General features: G+C 39.8%; 1 protein-coding gene across 1 annotated transcript in view; it reads right to left on the bottom strand.

Moving 5' to 3' along the window:
• The window catches only part of LRRC3B (leucine rich repeat containing 3B), a 294,459-nt gene extending 285,995 nt beyond the window's left edge, over positions 1 to 8,464 (bottom strand). The window contains exon 1 of the mRNA XM_077760699.1: positions 8,434 to 8,464. The gene's annotated coding sequence lies outside the window, so the exon portion shown is untranslated. The remainder of the gene's footprint in view (positions 1 to 8,433) is intronic.
• Between the last annotated feature and the right edge of the window lie 13,645 nt (positions 8,465 to 22,109).

The raw sequence follows: 22,109 nt of genomic DNA, 5'->3' as shown, positions 1-22,109 counted from the left end.
GACTATACCACAACCTCTCTGTCCATTCTATATTGATGGACATTGGGCTTGTCTCCAGTGCAATTAAGATTGCACTGCTACAATGTTTCTGTACTTGTCATTCAAGCACCTTTAAGGTTCTCTGTTATCCACTTGAGAGGACACTGGTAAAATGGATTTTTCAATGGTCCTATCTTTTCTAGTTTTTATCAATCTGCATGTGGCTCAGACATGATGTTTGTTTGTACGTATATATAACCAAGGTTGGTGGGGAGGGATTTGAAAGTAAAGTGTAGACAACTGTAAGAATACTACTGATATGTCCCCATTTATCTACTCAAAATCAATCGAGACTGGGTCTGTCTGGAGCAGTTTTATGATATGACAATCTGAGAGCCACAGGAGACATCAAGAGGCCATGTCATGCCAAGCACCTTCAGGCAGATATGATGTTACATATACAATTAAGACCAGAGAGGTCTGGAGACTTTTTCAAAGTCACATAGCTGGTAAGTGACCTTTGTTGTGATCCTAGAGCCCAGTAGCATTGGGATCACAAGTCAAGTCTTTGTGTTGTTCAACTTGCCCTGTACTAGAGTGCCTGGCCAAAGGGTAGCAGTGAGGGTGAGAGTCAACCAATTATTGCAAGTAAACACTAACTGGAGAACCCAAGCAACTCGCTTTTGCAAAGACTGCTAGATCACTCTGGTGAATGTAGTTGGTTACTCCTGGGTGCCATCTTGGCAGGAGAGCCTCGGCCGGGTTCTAATCTTTGGTGGTGGAAGCAAAACGATTGCAAGGATAAACTAACCTGAGGAAGTGCCCTAGATGCTAAAAGGACCAGTTAATTCCCTTCAAGATTAGATTTGTCCCTTCTTTTCCACCCTGCACTGTCAATCAGAATGTAGTCTTTTGGAGGAAAGAGGGCAGCTAAACTAGCTGGTGTTTAAAAGGGCCCATGACTCATGTGTTTACATAATCAGCCCATTCCAGCACTACCACTCCCAATTAAAGCCAATCCGCTCTTCCAGGTCCTCTCTCAGGCTGCCTATTATGCTGATGTGAGTGATTTTTCTCCTTCCAGTCTGTCCTTGATGCTCATTTTCACTGGCATAAATAAACCCACGATGGGTGAGGAAGCAGGGAAAGAATACGATTTACTTCTTCCACCTGTCATGTGCGGGGGCTGAGTAAGAATTAGCAAGGGTTGTTGTTGGGTCTTACTGGGAACAATAATTCAGTATTTATTGAGTTAATCCCTCTTGTCTTCCTGTTGATAGATTCTCATGCCAGGTTCCACAATAGAGACTAGAAATAAACCAAATCAGACAGAAAATAGAAAGACTAGCAGAAATGAACTCAGCTCATTGCAATTCTGTAATTAAGTCACAAATCCCTTCTCTCAATTTTAACAGAATAAATTCAGCTAATGTTTACTGGACACCTATTAGGTTCCATGGATACAAAAATAAGCCACAGTCTCTGTCATCAAGAAAGTTTCTATTTAGAAGGATAATTGGGACAAATGCAGCTTGAGTTTCTTTGCTCATTCATTTAATAATAGATGTTGAGTTTCTGCACTCTTCTAAACACTGAGCTAGGTTCTCAGCATGCATATATGAATAATGTTGGCCTCATGGTCCAGAATGGCAATAACATAAGCCAGAAAAATAGAATCACAGCAGTAGCAAAGGCATATTCTACAGATATCAGCCCTACTCTGTGTTGGACATTCAGAATAGGATGATTAAAAAATATACACAAGAATGAATCTTCTCATGTTTTTCTGGGGGAGAAAACAAATAAACAAGAATATCATAGATTTTGGGAAATGCTATAAAAGAGAGCACTGAGAGATATTATCAACAATGAATACACAAATAATAATAATAATAATCAAAAACAACCATCAGTAAATTGCTATGTGCTCAACGGTGTGCCTTTAACATCTATTTTTTTAAAGATAGTCTTCAAAATAAACCCTATGAGCTATTTACTATACCAAATTCTGAGGACAAAAATGAGATTCAGAGAGGTGAGGAATTTTCCCAAGGTCACATAGCACTGCAGCACCAGACCCAGAGACTTGAACACAGATCCCTCTGCCTCTAGAGTCAGAGCTCTTAACCTCAACACTGTAAAGTGCTTTGGCAATTCAGTGGAGGGAAAGGGGATGGTGATGAGGGTGAAGAAACATCACAGCTGGTCAGAGGTAGGATTTGAAAATGTGTCCTAGAGGAGAAGTTCTTTTTTCTTCTTCTTTTTGATGTTCATTTATTTTTGAGAGAGACAGAGAGAGCAGAGTAGGGGAGGGTCAGAGAGAGAAAGGGAAACACAGAATCCAAAGCAGGCTCTGAAAGCTCAGGGCCTGACATGGGGCCCAAACCCACGAACCATGAGATCATGACCCGAGCTGATGTTGGAAGTTTAACCAACTGAGCCACCCAGGAGTAATGGGAAGTTCTTTAAGACAAGGCTGATGGAGGGATAGCCTCTGAGATAGGGCAGTTCAGAGGGAGCTCACCTACAGAACAAAGCATTTCCATTCTCTCTAATGGCCAATGTTTACTAAGGAATTGAATGGTTAATTTAAGGATTTTGGGGGGATTAATTATACTTGAACTTCTCTATATTCAGCCTTCACAACTGTCCTACCCTTTACAAGTGCAAAGAAGGGGAATGTAAGACTGGATGGCTGATTCAAGACCTTTTGTCTGCATCAGAAGGGGAGAGTAGGGAGAAATTTGTCCTATGAAGTCAACCAGGGATCCAGATTTCTTTGATCTTGTCAAATTCCTGAGGCATTTAAAAGCCATATTAATAACTGGTTCCTAAAGCAAGTCCAAGTGAATAAACTAGCCAATTAAAAAAAAATACTCCTTAGGTACAAGAGATTCCTGAGACATTGAACACCCAAAAAAGGCTTACATAGTGAGCTTGCGGACTCCTGGTTTTGCCTACCTAAAAAAAGACACATACATTAGTGGCCTTTTACAGTTATCAGTGGGTCTATTCAGCCTATGGAAGAATTAATTCCTGGTAAATTTTTATCTCCTTATTTATCTGAATCATCAGGAATGCAGCTAGGGCTCCCGGGTAGCTCAGTCGGCTAACGGTCCAACTCCTGATTTTGGCTCAGGTCATGATCTCATGGTTCATGAGTTCTAGCCCCACATCAGTGTCTGCACTGGCTGTGAGGAGCCTGCTTAGGATTCTGTCTCTCTCTCTCTCTGCCCCTCCCCTCCTCGAGCTCTCTCTTTATCTCAGAATGGATAAACTTAAAAAAAAAAATAAGAGGGGCGCCTGGGTGGCTTAGTCGGTTAAGCGTCCGACTTTCGCTTGGGTCATGATCTCGCGGTTCGTGGGTTCGAGCCCCCCGTCGGGCTCTGTGCTGACTGCTCGGAGCCTGGAGCCTATTTCAGAGTCTGTGTCTCCCTCTCTCTCTGACCCTCCCCTGCTCACGCTGTCTCTCTCTCTCTCCTAGAAATAAATAAAAATATTTTTTAAAAAATGCAACTAACCACCGGGGAAGGAATGGTGGGGCATGGTGAGGTGAACAGCTCATACTCACACAGCTTACTTGCTGGCTGTGCCCTTGTCATCAGTCTGTGACCCAATCCAGATCCTGAATTGCATTCAGAACTTCTATGTGGAATCCAAACACCACTTTTCAGGCTTTGAACTCTTGACTACTCCATGGCATTAGCCACTGCTCACCTGTGGAGTCAGAGTTATGGGTCACAGATGACAGAAATGAACTGAGAATTGACAGGAAAAAAAAAAGAAAAGAAATATAACTGGGCATGTGGTGCCTCAGAGAGTGGAGCAAAAGGCAGGAGACCAGGACTGGGAACAAGACAGGAAATAAAACCCTTGCGGGAATTATGGGGCTGCCTCAGTCAGGGGCTGCTACTGCCTTGTAAGGAGCAAAAATGCTTGTCCTCACGTACTTCTTACTCAAGGTGTTAATGACAGCAATGAGGGAGTGTCTGTCCTTGCTTGGAATGCCTACCTGCTGCTGGGCTACAAAGAAGCCACACATAACCTAGTGAGGTCATCCCTCCTAAGAAAATCGCTATTAGGAAATGGGAGGAATGAAGGGAAAATGGGTGCTGGGCATATAAGAGGGCACTTGTTGGGCTGAGCACTGGGTGTTGTATGTAAGTGACGAATCACAGGAACCTACCCCCAAAACCAAGAGCACACTGTACACACTGAATGTTAGCCAATTTGACAATAAATTATATTTTAAAAAAAAAGGACACAAGAGATTGGAAGTGGGCAGCCAAAGGAACATCAAATGTCCACTGTGTCGTCTTCTGTGAAGTATCCCCCTCCCCATGGCATATAACACTGTTCTGATTTTTCCCTTATCTCCATCCATTTCTTCCTTTACCTCTAGATTATAAGATTCTTGAGGAAGGGAAACACATGTCACTTGGTTTTGTATTCCCCAGCACCCAGCACATTGCCTGGAAGGTAGGTAGCAGGCACTCAGTTTCTGGGTGAATGAAAGAGTGCATAAATGAATAAATTTCCACCATATGTAGTCTCTGTCCATAAAGAATTTAGCTATTGAAGTTTATTAAGTTTAGGCATAGAAAAATAAGTCCAAGTAAGTGATGCAGGATGTAGCAGGCACAGCATGTGATGTAGGCAGAAAGGAAAGTGGTGAAAATTCATGGGGAGAGAGGTGGTGATCTCAGGAAAACTACACAAGACTGGACAACCTTGAGGATTTCTAGCCGGCCAGAGCAGAGAGGACCTTTCCAGGGGTGTGGGCAAAGTGATGGAGTTGTAGACAGTGTGGTGCAGGTACAAGACTGCAAGTGATTTGTTTTTGCTGAAATTTCCTGAAGATTCGGGAAAAAGATTAGAGAGAAATGTGAAAAGGTCACATTCTGGAGGCCCTTGGATGGCATGTTGAGGAGTTCAAACTTAATCCTTTTATGGAGAGACCAAGGTAATCACATTTGTGTTTTAAACAGCAAAACTCCAGAGGAACCAAACCTGGAGGGAATGGTGGGCAATGAGTTAAGGATCAGTTTGGAATTGGGTACAAATTTGCAGGGATCTCCCTGCTTCCTGCACCTGAGAAGCTCATCTCAGCTTCTCCTTCTGCCTATTTGAATTTTTGATTAAAATATCACTGTATAAAAATTTAATTATGAGTGGGGGCGCCTGGGTGGCTTAGTCGGTTAAGCGTCCGGCTTTCGCTTAGGTCATGATCTCGCGGTTCGTGGGTTTGAACCCCACATCGGGCTCTGTGCTGACTGCCAGCTCAGAGCCTGGAGCCTGTTTCAGTCTGTGACTCCCTCTCTCTCTGACCCTCCCCTGCTCATGCTGTCTCTTTCTCTCTCTCCTAGAAATAAATAAAACATTAAAAAAAATTTAATTATGAGTAATACAAATACATATATACCTATCAGCTAAAGTGATAGGCCATTGAAACATATGTCCAATCTTAGGTGTGTACTTAAAAAGACCCACTGCCAACAATCTGGTGTCATCTTCTATTTTTTTAATGTATTTTCATGTATATGCATATTGTTTTCTGTGTTTTTGTAAACATAACTGCTATCAATTGCGTATGACTAGGATTCTGCATAGGATTCTGTAGTGTGGCTACATGTCAGCTTATTCCCTTAGTTTGCTCCCGTCTGCACTGTTAGATCCACTGGGGCCACTAATATCCTCAGACTTGCCTCTTCATGTGTGTGTGTTTTCCAGCATAGCGTCTAAGAGCTATTGCTGGTTGGAAAACTGTGCCAATATATAATTTAATAGATTTTGCCAAATACTCCCCTAAACGGCTATAGTAATTTTCGCTTACACCCACAGTGTGAGATGCCTTTCCAAATTCTATTAATTACTGCCCCTCTTCTGTGAATTAGTCCTCTCCCCCCACATCAGTCCACAAAAAGCCACCATTCACTTTGACCTATGACAACATCTTTTCTTTTTCTCTATTACTCATCCCACAACTAATGGATTCTGTCTTGTATTCTACTTATTTTACATGTTTTGGTCTTCTTTCCCCAAATAGACTGCAAATATCCAGAACATGGGTCTTATTCTGTTCATGTTTACATCTTTGAGTGTCCATGTTACCAGAAATAGAACCAACTGAGTGGTTATGGGGTAACATTATGAAGACAGAAATTAGTCTGGCTTCCTGAACCGTAGGAAACTTTATAGAACTCAGAAGGCCCGCTGGCATCCCGAGAGTTGACAAAGCCTCAGTGCCATCACACTTGAGGGAAATAAGGATTCATAACACTTCCAGTAGAGTAAACCCTTCTCCACTTTGCTATCAGGATTTTAGTTTATCACTCTTGCTAGTCACAACTCCTCTCTTCCCTGATTCTGCCAATGGGGTGATAAGCACTAGAACATGCCAGTTTCTTAATGACTGAGGAAATACACAATAAACAGGTCCCCCGCCCATGGCCTGTGGGTGTTCCATAGATTGCATTGCTAGAGTGTTAAATTTACCACTGGGTGAAATGTGGCCCAATGAATGCACCAACTTTACCAATCACGTTAGCAGCTCCACCTACTGTGAAAAGTAGTTAATAATGCAGTAGAGATTCTCTGTCTCCCCAGGGTGGTAAAGGGTGATAACATCTTAAGAATTGTAGCATTCGCCACCTTCCCAGATCAGGGACTTCCTATCATCAGTGAAATGCCAGTGTATAGTATCAAGAGACAAATGTTACCCCTGTGAAACCAAGGGGCTCATTAGGAGAAAGATCAATGTGACATTTATCTCAAAGGAATACATTTGCACCCAGTTTATAGATTACAGAAACCTCTTCTTCCACTGCGATAGTCACCTGTGTGCTGGTAGAAGCCAAGGGCAGGGTGAGGAAGGAGGGAGCATCTGATGTCTGTCTTTTCCAAAATCGTGTATCTTGTATGACACACAAAGTATGATGCACCTTCAGTAATTTCTGGCCATCGTATACTTGTTAGAACCAAAGTCAGTAATTTTTTTTTAATGATTCCAATAGGCTTTACTTTTATATACCAAGGGATGACTATATATTCTGATATGGAACTCTAAAAGGCTATATGTGAAGAAGAAAAAAAAGAATATGAGGAATTAACAAGCATAATCTTTAAATTAATCTAGGTGGATGCACAGGAATAAAGGCAAGAAAGAAACAAAGTCTTAATTCTGAAGCCTGGATATGTAGTCTATTCTGTTTCAAGGTAACATCAAATGCCTGGTAGTTACTTAGAGAAGTAAGTCCCTCTTTCCCATTTGCCTACCTGATTCATTCCATTCTGTTGTTTCTTTTTTTTTTTTTCTTTGTTTCAGTTAGTNATGCTGGCGAGGATGTGGAGAAACGGGCACCCTCCTACACTGTTGGTGGGAATGTAAACAGGTACAGCCCCTCTGGAAAACAGTGTGGAGGCTCCTCAAAAAATTAACAACAGTTGTTTCTTTTTTAAAGTGGATTTATTTATTTTGAGAGAGAGTGAGCACGTGCATGCATGCATATCAGCTGGAGAGGGGCAGAGTGAGAGAGAGGGAGAGAAAGAATCCCAAGCAGGCTCCATGCTATCAGCATAGAGCCTGACACGGGGCCTGTTCTCATCAACTGTGAGATCATGACCTGAGCCGAAATCAAGAATAAGATGCTTAACTAACTGAGGCACCCAGGTGCCCCTCAATTCTGTTTTCATATTAAGTTTCTATCATTTGAATGCTTATTAATAGTCTTCATTCAATAATGGGAATGATGGTGAGCATCAGGCTTTATACTTGGGGTGTTCAAATATAGTGACCCCAATCTTCCTCTCCTGCATCCTGGAAACCCCACTCATGCAGCTCCAAGAAGCCAGTCCTGGGAGCCTCTGTCTGCATTTGCAGTGCTCCTGTGACATGATGGCAGACATGGCACTTGCTCCCAGAAAGCACCTCCATGCATCAAAATGACGTATGTCCTTCCCAGCAAATATGAAGACAATCAGCAATTTCTACTCTATTTAAAATGATCAAAACCAGAAAAGAAAACTATAAAAGAAGTGTTGAACTCCACCAGAAACGTTTATCAGAGGGTCCCCCAAAATACGAACAAGAATAAAAGTTCTATCTTATGGGATAAAAATGAAAAGACAGCAGAACAAATGCCTCAGTTGATAGAGACAATCTTACTTCTTTGGTCTTTTTACTAGGCTACTTACCTCAATACTATTTATGAATTCCTCTTGTGAGCTTCTAACAGTAAATGTATAGCAGTTGTCTAATACCTGTTGATTAATTATTGAATTTCCTGTAATATTCACTATTCAAATACTTTACCATGCAAGAGCTCTACACGTTTCTTTGGAGAGTGACCATAAGCAGGTCTAGCCGACATAATCCAAACTTTGGAGGCTATATTCTGTCTCCTGTGCTCGCTGCTACTAGTTATTTGCAGATTAGCAGTTACTATCCACTCTTACCATTTGTTGTCACTTCTTATACTGGCAATCCATTGAGAGCCGTACTTTTACACAGGCTGCCATTTCTTTGCAGCTTTCCAACCACTACAGTGTTGACCTAAGGGTTAAAATGAGAAACTGAATTTCTCATCTTGGGAAAGGTTTTTCAAAATCCACATTCAAACTGAGAACAAGAAACCGCATGTAAATATTTTCCAAGATTGTATCCATTGTGGTACTTTGCACATGCAAAATAATGAAAACAACATCATTGTTCTGGGAATTCAAGTTAGGAGTTCATTAGAGAATTGCTTTTGATTATTTATGTCTTGGCTGATGGAAGGTGCTCAGTGAGCTCATTAGAATTCTTGTCATCACATGAAATCAACTCAAGCAATTGGTCTTTAGCATCTATCTCATTCCAAATGGCATTTAAGACCTGGAGGTTATAAAGATGAGTGAGACATAATTCCTGCCCTCAAGATGGTTACAGTTTAGGAAAAGTGTAAATGATTTCACTGAATCATTGGAAGATACTAATTATATAGGTGAAATCTGAATGACTAATTATTAGGATTTTAGTGTGAAATAGTAGGATACCTTGAGGTCTTTTTGATTGGTAAAGGGTTTTATTTTCCAGGTGTGGTATTGATTGTTCTGAGCTCCTAACTCAAAGTGTTGACCATAACTGTCAAAGATAGTTGAGAAATGTTATAGATGGTAGGGATATAGCAAAACATTAAGGTAAAATTGATCTGTCCCCCTAGGAAGAGCTTTCCCATGAAAGAAAGGAAATTTTCTTTAGAACCCTAGCTCCAAACTAGACATAAATTCTTAACATGGTCCTGTCTCAAAGGATATTGTAAAAACAAAAACCCTTCCAATCAAATTAATTTCCTGCTGGTGTTATGATATCTTTAATAATTAAGAACCTGTCTTAAATTATTAAGAACCTAGATGCTAGAATATATTAATTATAATATTCTACAACTAACTTGGCATTAATGAGCCTTATACACAATGGGCATGCAAACAACCATTTTAAATGTTTAAAACCAGTTTGAAATAAAATATTACTTTAGAATCCTAGTCGAGCTATTTGTCCCTTTAGAAAATCAAATCCTTTCCTCAGAGATAATGCAAAAGTAAAATTTAGTCCAGTCCACGTTATAATTATGAAAAGATTAATGAGACCCAAATCAATACACTTTGGTATTCTTTTAAATGATTAAAAGGTTTCATCAAAAGGTTTCAAGTAAACTTAGAGATACCTTGCAATCAAAACAAACTAATGGAAAATCACTTCTCCTCCCCAAATCCTCAATTATTTCTATAATACTCAATTACTTGGTTTTTCATTCAAAGTTTTTCTTATTGGGTCAATCTCTATCTTTCCACAATTTAACTTTTATGTCAAAATTGAAGCCAAACCAGCCTAAATATCCTCCATAAAAATGCTATGGACTTGCCCACCATTAGATTAATAATTCCAGATACTATTTTACTCATGTCTCTATCCCTGGGATCCACCACAGTATTTATTACATGGAAAATAGTTTAAGAACTGATTTACAATCCTATACACCCCTTCTCTGATATTTATTCCATCCAAAATTCCATTTCTCTCATTCCTTCTCCAAAGACCATTGAATAAAATACTAAAGACACCTGTTTTTGAAGGCTTCCACAATTCCCACTTTCTGTGCATTTTACATATGCTATGAGTACAATACATCTGCGTCCACCTTACAATATTATAGGCATGTCCTAACCTCTCCCTATTAAAATATTAATGCTATGAGTTCAGAGATGGCTTCATTCCTCTTTACATCCCTAACAAAGCTCATGTACACAATTGATGGGTGGATTTTTTTTTATTTGCTGAATGGTCTTCTATTTATGAATTCAGTATTTCCTCAGATGTGAAAAACAGATTTGTTGGCCAATATTTGGTGCTTTTAGATTGAAGCCCCATCCCTTACCATTGTTTTGAATATTATATTTGAGCACAGCAGTAGCAGTCTGAGTAATTATGTCCCTTTATTTCTGTCCTTGGAGTTAGAATTCTGGAACATAGCATCCTAGTTTACATCAATTTTCATGGGACATTTGCAAAACTCTCCCTTGTCATACTAGGTAGGGAAAAGCTGGGTGCTCTGGTTATCTGTCTGCTATCTGATGAATTAGCCTACTCAACCAGCTCTGAATAGTGGGAAGAAAATAGAGTTAAAGCCAGCCCCTTGCGGACTTTGTAGGATAAGGACAAAAATGATAGGTGCAGATCCATAGCAAACCTACCAGTTTTTCTCCTCTAGGCTGTTGTGAGAATTTAAGCACCTTGAGCCCAGGATCGTCCTGTAGTTTAGAACTCCTAGCCTCAAAACACAAAGGTAACTTTCTGAAGTTTTTATCCAGGAGCTTCTGAGAATGATCATTGAATACTGTTCCTTGATACTTAACATGATTTCAGGCCAGAAGAAACAAACCATGATGCTTTTGACTACAGAAAGCATCTATTAATGTAACTTCTATACTTCTAGCACTACAGTGATGACCAAAAAATGAGTTATAAAAGAAGAGAAAGAGTTCTTGGAGATTTGACCAAAAGGTATATATCTTTCAAAGAGACTAGGGTGAGAGAACTTGATTTGGAAAGTATATTGACAAATTTGACACTTGCAATTCTGCCCCATGCAGACATCACTAATTGATCACAGCATCAGATTGCCTCTGCACCACACTCCAGGCAGACATTGATACAGATATTATTTGCCCTCTTGCAGTTAGAGAACTACAAACATGCAACCAACAGGACCCTGGTTTTCATTGCACACTCAGTTCTGCTCAACAAACTGAGTTTCTTGATGTTCATCAGGGAATTTAGAGCTGAATAAAACAGTCACTGTCTTCCGTGGCATCACAATCTAGAGAAGATGACAGATTCTAAAGTAATTCAATATCATGGAAGAAATCATTGATTTTAGTACCGGAAGCAGTGACGTGGGGTGCTTAGTTAAGTCTACGGTGGGGATAGGTATACAGTGTGTATCATACACATGAGCTGGGAAGATGTCAGCACAGAAGAGTTAGAAAGACTCTCAAGAGGGAGGAGATAGCATGAGTAAAGCACTGATTGTGCAGCAGGATGCTGTGTGTGTGTATGTGTATGTGTGTGTGTGTGTGCATGTACGTGTTGCATATGTGGGAGGCATAATATAAAAAGTACAATATTTCTGGAGGGGAAAGTCTGAGATGGGGATTGCTATAAATGAGATTGCATAGAAATTTAACTTCATCTTCACACCCACCTACCCCCAAATTTAAAGCTGCATGGAAGGATTTTAAGGATTAATGGATGGATGGATGGATGGATGGATGGATGGATGGGTGGGTGGGTGGATGCGTGGATGAATGGAGATAGATAGATGATAGATAGATAGATAGATAGATAGATAGATAGATAGATAGATAGATGATAGATAGATAGATAGATAGATACAAATATAGATTTGAAAGTTATATATTTAAGAGAAACAGCTTGGGTTAGAGATTGGAACTAAGGAGTACAGAAGGTCATAGGAAGAATCAGGTAAACTCAACAATAGTTATAGCTCACCAGGAGTCTACCTAAGGGAGTTCCCAGTAGCCATCCATGATACAAATTATCCACACTACCATTTATGCTCTTTCCTCTAGCCTAAAACCATTTCCATTAGAATCGGCACTTTGGATAAAACAGGCCTTTGTTAAAAGGAGCATATTACATCTGGAGGGACAGCGAGCTAGCTAGCTTTGTAAAGAGGGAAGCAAGGAATTACAATTCCATCCATTGTCATGAATTTGTCTTGCCTCTTTGATTAATTACCAAAACAGGGTGTGATGAGATGGAACCCGAGAAAAGAAAGAGTTTGGCTAAAGAGAGTATCAAGTGGGAGGGAAATGGTGATATACAGGAAAATGCCTCCAAAAAGTGCTCTTTGCCAGAATAAGGGCATAGCTGAGCAGCTGTACCAACAGTTAGGGCTGCCAGTAAAATATTGCATTCAATAGATTTCTTAGCAACCATTTATCAACACTCACTATGTGCCATTGTATTGTGTCAGGCTCTCTGATATCATAAAGTATGAACCCCAACCTCATGGAAATTTGGCTTTAAGTCAGAGATATGCAAACATAAAACCATAAGTGAAATTAAAAACTACGGGGTGACTGGGTGGCTCAGTTGGTTAAAGTGTCCAATTTTGGCTCAGGTCATGATCTCACAGTTCGTGGGTTCAAGCCCCATGTCAGGCTCTGTGGTGACAGCTCAGAGCCTGGAGACTGCTTAGGGTTCTGTGCCTCCTTTCTGCCTCTCCCCCACTCATGCTCTGTCTCTCTCTGTCTCTCAAAAATAAATAACCATAAAACAACAACAATAACAACAAGCTATGTACTGTGTGATATTGCTGGATGGTTAACAGGGAGCTAATAGAAAAAGATCTTTCCTGTGGATATTTGAGAAAGTGAAACAGCTACAAAGGATGGTAAGATTAAAATAGGAAGAAGGATCCTGGGGACAAGTGAGTTTAAAATAACTTTCAAACTCCTCTCCATAACATAGGAGGAGATCAAGAAGGAGAGACAGGCAGGAAGAAGATAGCCAATGCTCACCACACATTGGCTACATAAGGCTTGGACTGTCTATATATTTTCATTTGATTCCAATGACAATCATCAGTCTTATTTTATAAATGTGGAAACTGAGGTTCGCAGAGCTTAAATGTCTTATGCAAGGTCATGCAGTTGGTAAACCAACAGGCTGGGGACAGAGGCCCAAGGATGCCTGCCTTTAAAATGAGGTTTCTCAACCTCCACACATTTGAAACTTAGAGGAGTGTATGATTCTTTGTGGTGGTGGACTGTCTTGCTCCCCCAATAGATGCCAGTAGCATACCCTCCACTGTGACAACCAAAAATATCTCCAGACATTGCTAAGTATCCCCCAGGAGATAAAACTGTCCCCAGTTGAGAGCCATCAACTCAAAAATTGTTCACATAATAGAAAGCTAAGAATGAGTTTACTTTGAACATGAATTCAGAGGACAAGAAGGAAATCAACTTTGATGGACCATAAGGTACATATTAAAAGATGCAGAAAATTATCTTAAATAAATGTCTGAACATAGCAGCTTGAGTCAGGGAACAAGCAGGAATAGAGTGAGTTAGGCAGCCAGGCTCATTGGCTGAAACACGCTCCAGAATCAGTATAGTGGGCATGTCAGTTATGACAGTCACATACCGGGTACCCCAGCACTGATGCAGCACGCCCCCTGCTGGAACACCCCTGGCACGCTGCGGCTGGCAGTGTACTCGGAAAAGGATACTGATGGACGGACAGAAAGGATTCTCCCCCACCATACTCCATGGTAACCCTCTCTGGATTCAAAGTCTGCTGCAAGTTCATCTGATTGTCAAATGTACACCACATGGCCGAGCCCTTCCTCAGATTGTGACTAGGGTCTCCAATTTTATGTTTCTATAGCGGAAGAAAAGCAAAAAACCAATGTCCACCACAGGTGTCTTACCAGAGACAACAGACAATATGAACCCTTTGAAGAATGGAAGGAGATAATAATTTTTGCAAGAAGCGAAAGTTAAGAACTTGTAATTCCTACTCAGATCAACATTGAAGCAAGCTGAGAAGAGCTGAGAGGTTTGCTGTATCACAGTATTATAATACTGTGTGCTTTGCTCCCCACACCAGCCTGCTAGAAATGGGGGATATCACCACTTAAATGGAGGGTGCATTCACTCTTTGTGTGAGAGGCTGGAGGGACACTGACGCAGGACAAGACTCTTGCAGGACAATTTCAGATGCTCCATTGTCCCCCAGAAGCCCTCATTTCTGCCATGCTAGCCAATACTGTCGCCTCCCTCCACCTACTCCTTTCATTGTTGGGCAATTTCAATTGTCCAAGTGCTGCTAAAACAGAGTGACTACATTTCAGGGATGCGTGGCGAATATCCAAACAATCTTCAAAGGAATGTAGATTTTTCTCTCATCTGCATGTTCCAGGAAGAACTTTACAGCCCAATTTCCTATCCTTTTCAGAGGACAGAATCAAGACCTGTAGAATTGAAACTGCCATCCACTGTGATCTACTAGATGAAGGCTTATCCAGAAGGAATACATCAAACGATGCATCTCCTATTTCTGCATATGTTCTGAAACAATGAGTCAGCTTTATAATCAGTGCTTTCAAGTAAGTTACACCTTGAATTACACAAAAGACCCGACCTTGCAAAAGTCCTTCACTTTCAGCCTTTGCTCTCCTTCACTCCCTCTTTCTGGTTTTGTCTGTACAGACTGTCCCCATCTGTGGCTAGTGATTCAAAGACAAACCTCAACTGTTAAATCGTTCATAGAGAATAGTTAATGCTTCCTTTCTTTTGCTTACCGATGCAGAGAGCTCTTTCTCTGGGTAGAAATTTTCCTTCCTGTTGTAACCAGAAAGTCCCTTTGACTTAGTTCCATTGAGTATGTTCCCTAAAGTGTTGAAGCTGGCTCTATGGTCCAGCTGCCCCCAAAAAAGCAGTCATCTCCCATTAAAGGAAAAAAAGGAAGGGAGGAATAATGGAAGTAATGAGTTAATCTAGAAATAGCACAGGACTGATCCTACCAGTAAGCTGTAGGAGATGGAGGCTTATTTCTCCTTTCCTCTAGCAAAGAAATCAATATATATTGGGTTGAGCCAACAAAGCTGCATGCTATTTTTTCCAAATGATTTTTCCTTACCTTTAAATCAATTCTCCAAATGGATTAAGAGGAGAAAAGAGAGAGAGAAAGAGAGAGAGATGCTTCATACTGGGGAGGAAAACTTTTCCTTTCTTCCCTTCTGGCTTCTTTGGCTGGCCTAATAATTAAATTGACATAAGACAGATTGACAGGAGGAAAAAAAAAAAAAAGCTTTGATTTGTACATACAGGAGCTCATAGAAATATAAGACTCAAAGAAGTGACAAAAGCAAGCAGCTTTTACGCCTTTTAGACAAATTTGTGAATAGTGGATAAGACAAAGAGATTTGGGGTTGAGGTAGCAAATTATTGAAGTAATAATGTTTGATTATATAGTCTACGTGTCCCTGAATTTTTAATCTCTGGAAATAAAGATGCCTTCTGCCCTCCAGGTGTGAGAAGGATACCCTTCGCATGGGGAATTTATTTTATGCTTTCAGGGGAACAAAGTTCAGAGTGTCCTTCCTGCACTGGCTATTACTCGAGTGACTTTAATTCAAAATAGTTAATGTGTCATATTTTGAGGCAGCCTACCCTGACTCCATCACTTTAATACAGATTTGGTTTTACATCTCAAAATGAGGAGCCATCTTTTGAAAATTTTTTCTTCCTGGTGGGTTTAGGTGTAAGTGTATGGATTATTTAGGGTGCTTTCAGCAGCAAATAACCAAAACTCCACACCAAGCTGATTTAAGTGCTAAAAATTTTGCTCTCTAACAGAAAAATAAATCCCAGGATAGCATGGGCCCCAGAGCTATCTGATTTAGAGAGTCAAGAGCCCAGGGTTTTGTTATTCCTCCAGTCCACCAAGACTGGAGATAGTTTCAGTTTCAGGATGGTAGCAAGGCAGCAGTTCAAGGTGATCAATGTAGGTGTGACATAATTCAGAGACAAAGGGCATGTCTTCCTGTGTCCTTCCTGATGTTGTGAAGAAATTTTTCCTAGGTGTTTCTCAATGTAATTTTACTTCTTAATAGCCAGAGTTGAATCACATGCCTTCTCTGAACCCTTAGACTCATGGTTCACAAATCAGACAATAATACTGTGGTGCATTTTTGGTTGTCACAGTGACTAGGCAATGTTTCCTATTTAGCAGGAAATATTTAGACTGCTGAATGTCTATACACAAATAGCACTGAACAACAACAACAACAACAAGGGACTCCTTTTGAGAAACATTACCCTTAACCTCATCGAGCATTCTTTGGATCAGGGAATGCTTTCAGTTTTCCCTTAGGCATTTGCCTACAGACAGGAAGGATGAATACCTGATAAAATAAAAAAAGGGTTTTCCTGTTAAGAAGAAAGAAGTTGTCAATGGAGGCCGGCTAGGCATCCAATAATGTTTGCTATATTATTACCACCTGATTCTGAGACAAATGTCATTTATTCACTTACTATTGCAATGGAATGTTTCACAGTTTTAAAAAGTCTGCTTAGGATGCCTAAAGACTTAGAAAACTGATTATGAAGCTGTTGCAATAACCTGGGTTGGAAATTACATGCCTATGAACTGAGGCAGTAGCATAGGAGAGATGGAAAGAAGTGAATGGATTCTAGACCTATATTGGACAGAAATCAATAGATCTGGAAAGTGACTAGATTGAAAGTATTCAGGATGACTTTTTTGTTTATGGGAGTCTGATGCCATCCACTAAATCCCAGTCACTCTCTCATACCCATTGAAAACTGGCATCCAGTTTACCATTCTATTCTTCACCAATAATTGTGCCATCCTCCCTGATGACATCAATATCCCCACAGAAAGTATATTCAATGCTTTGGCTATTTGCCACTTTCTCGCCTTCAATTTTCTTGTTCTTCTTGCCTCTTCTTCTGTTCATTCACATACTTATAACCTATTACTGATAGCTGGACCACATTCAAAATCAAAGTTCCAAACTTTTCCATATTGACAGTTTACTCTCCTTCTGAAATCTTGGTTCTAATAATTATTGAATTCTGCCAAAGTCCAATCTAGTTACTTCACTCCTTTTCACTGCCCAATACCATACATTAAAGATCATTATTTTTTCTTTACCTAAATAAGATTCAGTGGTCTATTCTTAAAATTAAACCTTAGCATACAATTTTAGCTCATTTGTATCTGTCCACAGTCATGACTAAATTCAAATCTCTACATGGTGTTGACCTAAATAAACTGAAAAATAGTGCCACCTTGCTTCTGTATTTACTCTCATTCTAATTACTATGAGGTCTTAATCCCATTAATATTAAACCTCAATGGCTTCTGAATTGGATAAGTGGCACCATCCTCTGAAATAATGCACACAGAAGAAAGAGGTCATGGATGGAGAATTAAAATCTCAACATGTTGAGTTTCATGTGTCTTTGGGACATCCACATGAAAATATCCCTTAGGGGCTTGTATATTAAAGTTAGGTCCAAGAGACAGAGATAGAAGCTGGAAAAAAATGGTAGCTTTGGGAGTCACTATGTAGAGCTTATACAAAAGCCATATAGGTACATGAGATGGTCCAGAGAGCCTACGGCACTAGAGGAAGCTTTCCTGGATTGATAGCAGCCTCTTTTAGCTCTAGAAATTGTTAATTCCACAGTAAATATTTATTAAGCACCTACTACCTTCTAGTCACTCTTCACGGACTTGGAATATATTGGCTAAATAACTGGAACTTCATTAAATCTATATTCAAGTTAGGAGAAAAATACACATAATAAATCCATAAATTATACCAAATAGCAGGTGATATGTGCTAAGGAAAGAAAAAAAAATGTAGAACAGGAAAAGGGTATGAGCAGTGTGGTAGTGAAGGGTAGGGATAGGCTGCTCTATGAAATAAGATGGTCAAGATAGTTAGCACTGGGAAAATGAGATTTACAGAAAGACTTGAAAAACGAAAGGGAGGAAGTGATCTAAGTGGACATGTGGTGGAAGAATCGCCCAAGCAGAGGGAGCAGCTACACAAACGCATCAAGGTTGGAGTATCCTCTAGAGTGTTTGCTGAACAGAAAGAGGCTGGTGTGGCTGGAAAGGGGAGAGCAATGGGGTCAAGTTGCCAAGTGGAGGGAAGGCTGATCATGTAGAGCTCTGTGGTAGTGAAAGAGCTTTAGCTTTTACTAGGGAGAACTGTGCCAGAATTTTGAGCAGAAGTGTCAGAAGATCTAATTAACATCTTTGAAATGAATCTTTTTGGCTACTGTGTTGTGAATAAGTGTTAGGGCAGCAAGAGTGTAAAATAAGGCAGTTGGCAAGTGAGAGCAGACACCCTGGAGGGAGATGATGATGATGGCTAGGGTGGTATCAATGTGGATGGTGAGAATTATTGAGATTCTGAATATATTTTGGAGAAAGGGCCAACAGGGTTTTTAAAAAACCAGACATAGAGTACAAGAGAGAGAGAGGAGTAAGGATAGCACTCAGGTATTTGACCTTGCACATTACAGCCTGAGCAAATGGAAAGATGATATTGTTATCAACTGAAATGGGGAAGGCTAGAGGAGTTTTAGTGCAAAGATCAGAAGTCCAATTTTGGCCATTCTGATTTTGACATGGGTGTCAGATGTCCAAAGAATGATACTGAATAGACAGTTGGATATTTACTTATAGGCAGGCTCTATAATGTAGGGGTTGTTGGTGTATACATGAAGTTTAAAGCCACTTTAACTGCCTCACCTCATAGTTGCAGAAAATAACCAGCCTATGAATGCCAGACCTTGAGCATACTGTATCTGCGATCTCTTCATGAGTAGGAAAGAAAGGATACAGATTTGGGAAGGTTGCCAAGTGTAGCAAAATTGATTTCAATCTCACATAATGCCAGATTCCTACTTTAGGGGAGACAAAGCAGATGGTGCAACTTGAGCCCCAAATCTATAACAACATCAATACAAATAATATGCGTTCAAGCCCCTTCAAAGACAGTATGAAATAATCAGTATGATGAAAATAATAATAAGAATAATAGAAAGAATAATTGTCATAGAAGTTGTATCAAGCTGTTATTGAGAATGTGCTCACTATCAAATGTAATAAGCACTTTACTTTCATTAAATCACTGAATCCTTACAACACACTTTAAAGAATGCATTATTGTTCTCCTCAATTTATCGGTGGAGGAACTGAGACCTCAGAGAAGCGAAAAAAATTTTCTGCTGTAACAAACAATGGACTAGTTAGGAGATTAATTTTCAAACTCAACTCTACCATGAACTGGGTATCCTTCAGTAAATTATGCTTGTCTTTGGGTCTCAGCTCCTAAATGGGGGTGGTTGACCAGATAACCTTTAAAGACCTATTTTCATGGTACCTATATATGTTTTTGTCTCTTACGCCTTAATCTTAGATGCCCTAATGCCATCTATAACCCATTTTAGTAGTACACTGGTATAATATCAATAATTAATAACAACTGAATAAAAGGCTTAGTATGAATTAATTTCTGTGTAAAATGCTCAAATTTTATTTTATTTAATCTTTATGCTCAATCAATAGAAGACAGTAAAATGGTGCTAAGCCAATTCTGGGCCTAGCCCTTAACTGGCCCAGAAGTTCCCATTTGTCTTCGGAATGCTTATTCTTGAACAGTTGTCTTAGTACTCAGATGCCGTGCCCTGTGGAGGTAAACCAAGGCCCCCCAGTATAGCTTCCAGATGACTCTAGCCTTCCTAGTGCCTAAGCTGATACCACATGAAGCAAAAGAACCACCTAGATATCCTACACTCTCACATAGTACATTACTGCTTTAAGCTACATAGTTTTGTGGTTGTTTGTTTAACAGCAATCAATAACTGACATAGTTACTATGAGCATACCCATTTTACAGATATAGACACTGAAGCTTAAGAGAGTTTCATTAATTACAGACCACACCTCCAGGAAATGATATAATAAGCATCTGAAGAGAGTTCTGTTAAACTCTAGAGTCTACACTTGAAAACACTATGCCAAACTGCTTCTCATTTTAATACCAAGTTATCGGTCATGCCTTTCTGTAACATTGGGGTGTGGACATTATTTTCTCTTCTGAAGACAGCTGCTAAGCCTACATGGACATTACAAAAATCTGCTCTCTTTGATTAATTCTACAATTCCTAGAAGTATTTGACAAATAATGGGCACTAAATATACTCTAGGATACCTCCTATAGATTACAGATGAAAAGCCGGAAACCTAGAAGAACTCCTCTCACCGGAGTTCTTTAATTTCCTAAAGCCTAAGGCAGTTACATGCAGCCTTTAAATTCCCTCGTCCGTTCTTGCCAGCCATGCTGTAGACAATTGTGCATTAAATTACTGCAATATTGCTTTCTGTGCGCACTTAGGATCTCCAAGTTTTATCATCTAGAAAAAGGCATCAGTACATCAAGACTAAGTTCCAAGCAGATGGTACCAAATTTATTTACCTGATACTTCTTTTTTTAATAAAGCTAAAGTAAATTTTAGTGAGCAAATGCGGTCATCGGGAAAAAAATGGAGGGGGGAAAAAGGCACATGAGCTGACTCAGCCAAAATGAAAGTCCTAAGTATTTTACATTGAAACAAGCCTTGGCAATACTTTAAGGGGCCAACGTATCCTTTCCCTTTATATTACACCCTCACATCTGCCCCCCACAAAACCAAAATATGGTTTAAATGAAAATATATTGGTGTTTTCTGTGGATGATTGTTGAGGATTGGAGTGAATGGAAAATGTGCTGGAGTATGGAGTAAGGATAGGAAAATATATATGCTGAAATGTAAACAATTCACTTTTATATGAAATCAAAGTCATGGTAAGATCACAGTATGCCTTTTTAAGCATGTTATAACTATGTATCTCCTTGCCTTCTAATTCACAGGTAAAATTTTTGATTGAGGTTTCTGTATTCATTTAAATAACAATAATAGCCATAAAGCATACATTGCTCTATTATTTTATGATTTATAAGGCACTGTCATATATGACACTTGATTTTAACCTCATAACAACCCCAGATTAGGTTTTAGCACATGCAAGATCATACAGTTAAGTAACAAACCAGGAGTTAACTCAATTCTAAAATATCATAACTTCAACTGAAATCTTAGTTCCAAGTGTCTCTAGAAAAAGAAAGGTGAATGATTTTTTTAAATGTTTAATAGATTTTTATGACATGTATCTGTTCTTTCTTATATAAATTATTTTTTTAATTTTTTTAAATTAAATTTTTAAATTATTATTTTATTTATTTGAGAGAGAGAGACAGCGTGAGCAGGGAGGGTCAGAGGGAGAGGGAGATACAGAATCTGAAACAGGCTCCAGGCTCTGAGCTAGCTGTCAACACAGAGCCCAACGTGGGGCTTGAACCCATGAACCATGAGATCATGACCTGAGCTGAAGTCGGACGGTTAACCAACTGAGCCACCTAGGCGCCCTGACATATATCTGTTCTACTCTGATAGTCCTAGTTGTGTGAAGTACAAAATACGTTTTCTATATTAAAAAATGACTTTGGGGCTCCTGGGTGGCTCAGTTGGTTGGGCATCCGACTTGGGCTCAGGTCATGATCTCATCGTGGTCCCTGAGTTCGAGCCCTGTGTCAAACTCTGTGCTGTCAACTCAGAGCCTGGAGCCTCTTCAGATTCTGTGTCTCCCTCTCTCTCTGCCCCCACCACCCCCCACTTACACTCTACCTCCCTCTCTCTTCCTCTCTCTCAAAAATAAAAACATTAAAAATTTTTAAAAAATAAAATGGAATAAAAATGACTTAAAATGTCATCCACATAGCCAGTGACAAATTATGCAAAGGGCTATGTTTCCCAGTATCTGTCCACTAAGAAAACTACCCAGCACTCTTTTCAGTGGAGTCCAACATTGCCAAGAAAAGTAGACACAGTCTTGGTGACAACACAAATAATGGCAAGTGCCATTCCTTGACAAGTCCACCTGTTTCCATTTCTCCATTCCTTTATCAGGCCTTTTC

This window comes from Crocuta crocuta, unplaced genomic scaffold (genome assembly GCF_008692635.1).
Source record: "Crocuta crocuta isolate KB4526 unplaced genomic scaffold, BGI_CrCroc_1.0 scaffold253, whole genome shotgun sequence".
Lineage (NCBI taxonomy): Eukaryota > Metazoa > Chordata > Mammalia > Carnivora > Hyaenidae > Crocuta > Crocuta crocuta.
The sequence above is the reverse complement of the archived record's forward strand: the minus strand, read 5'-3'. Positions and strand labels throughout refer to the sequence as shown.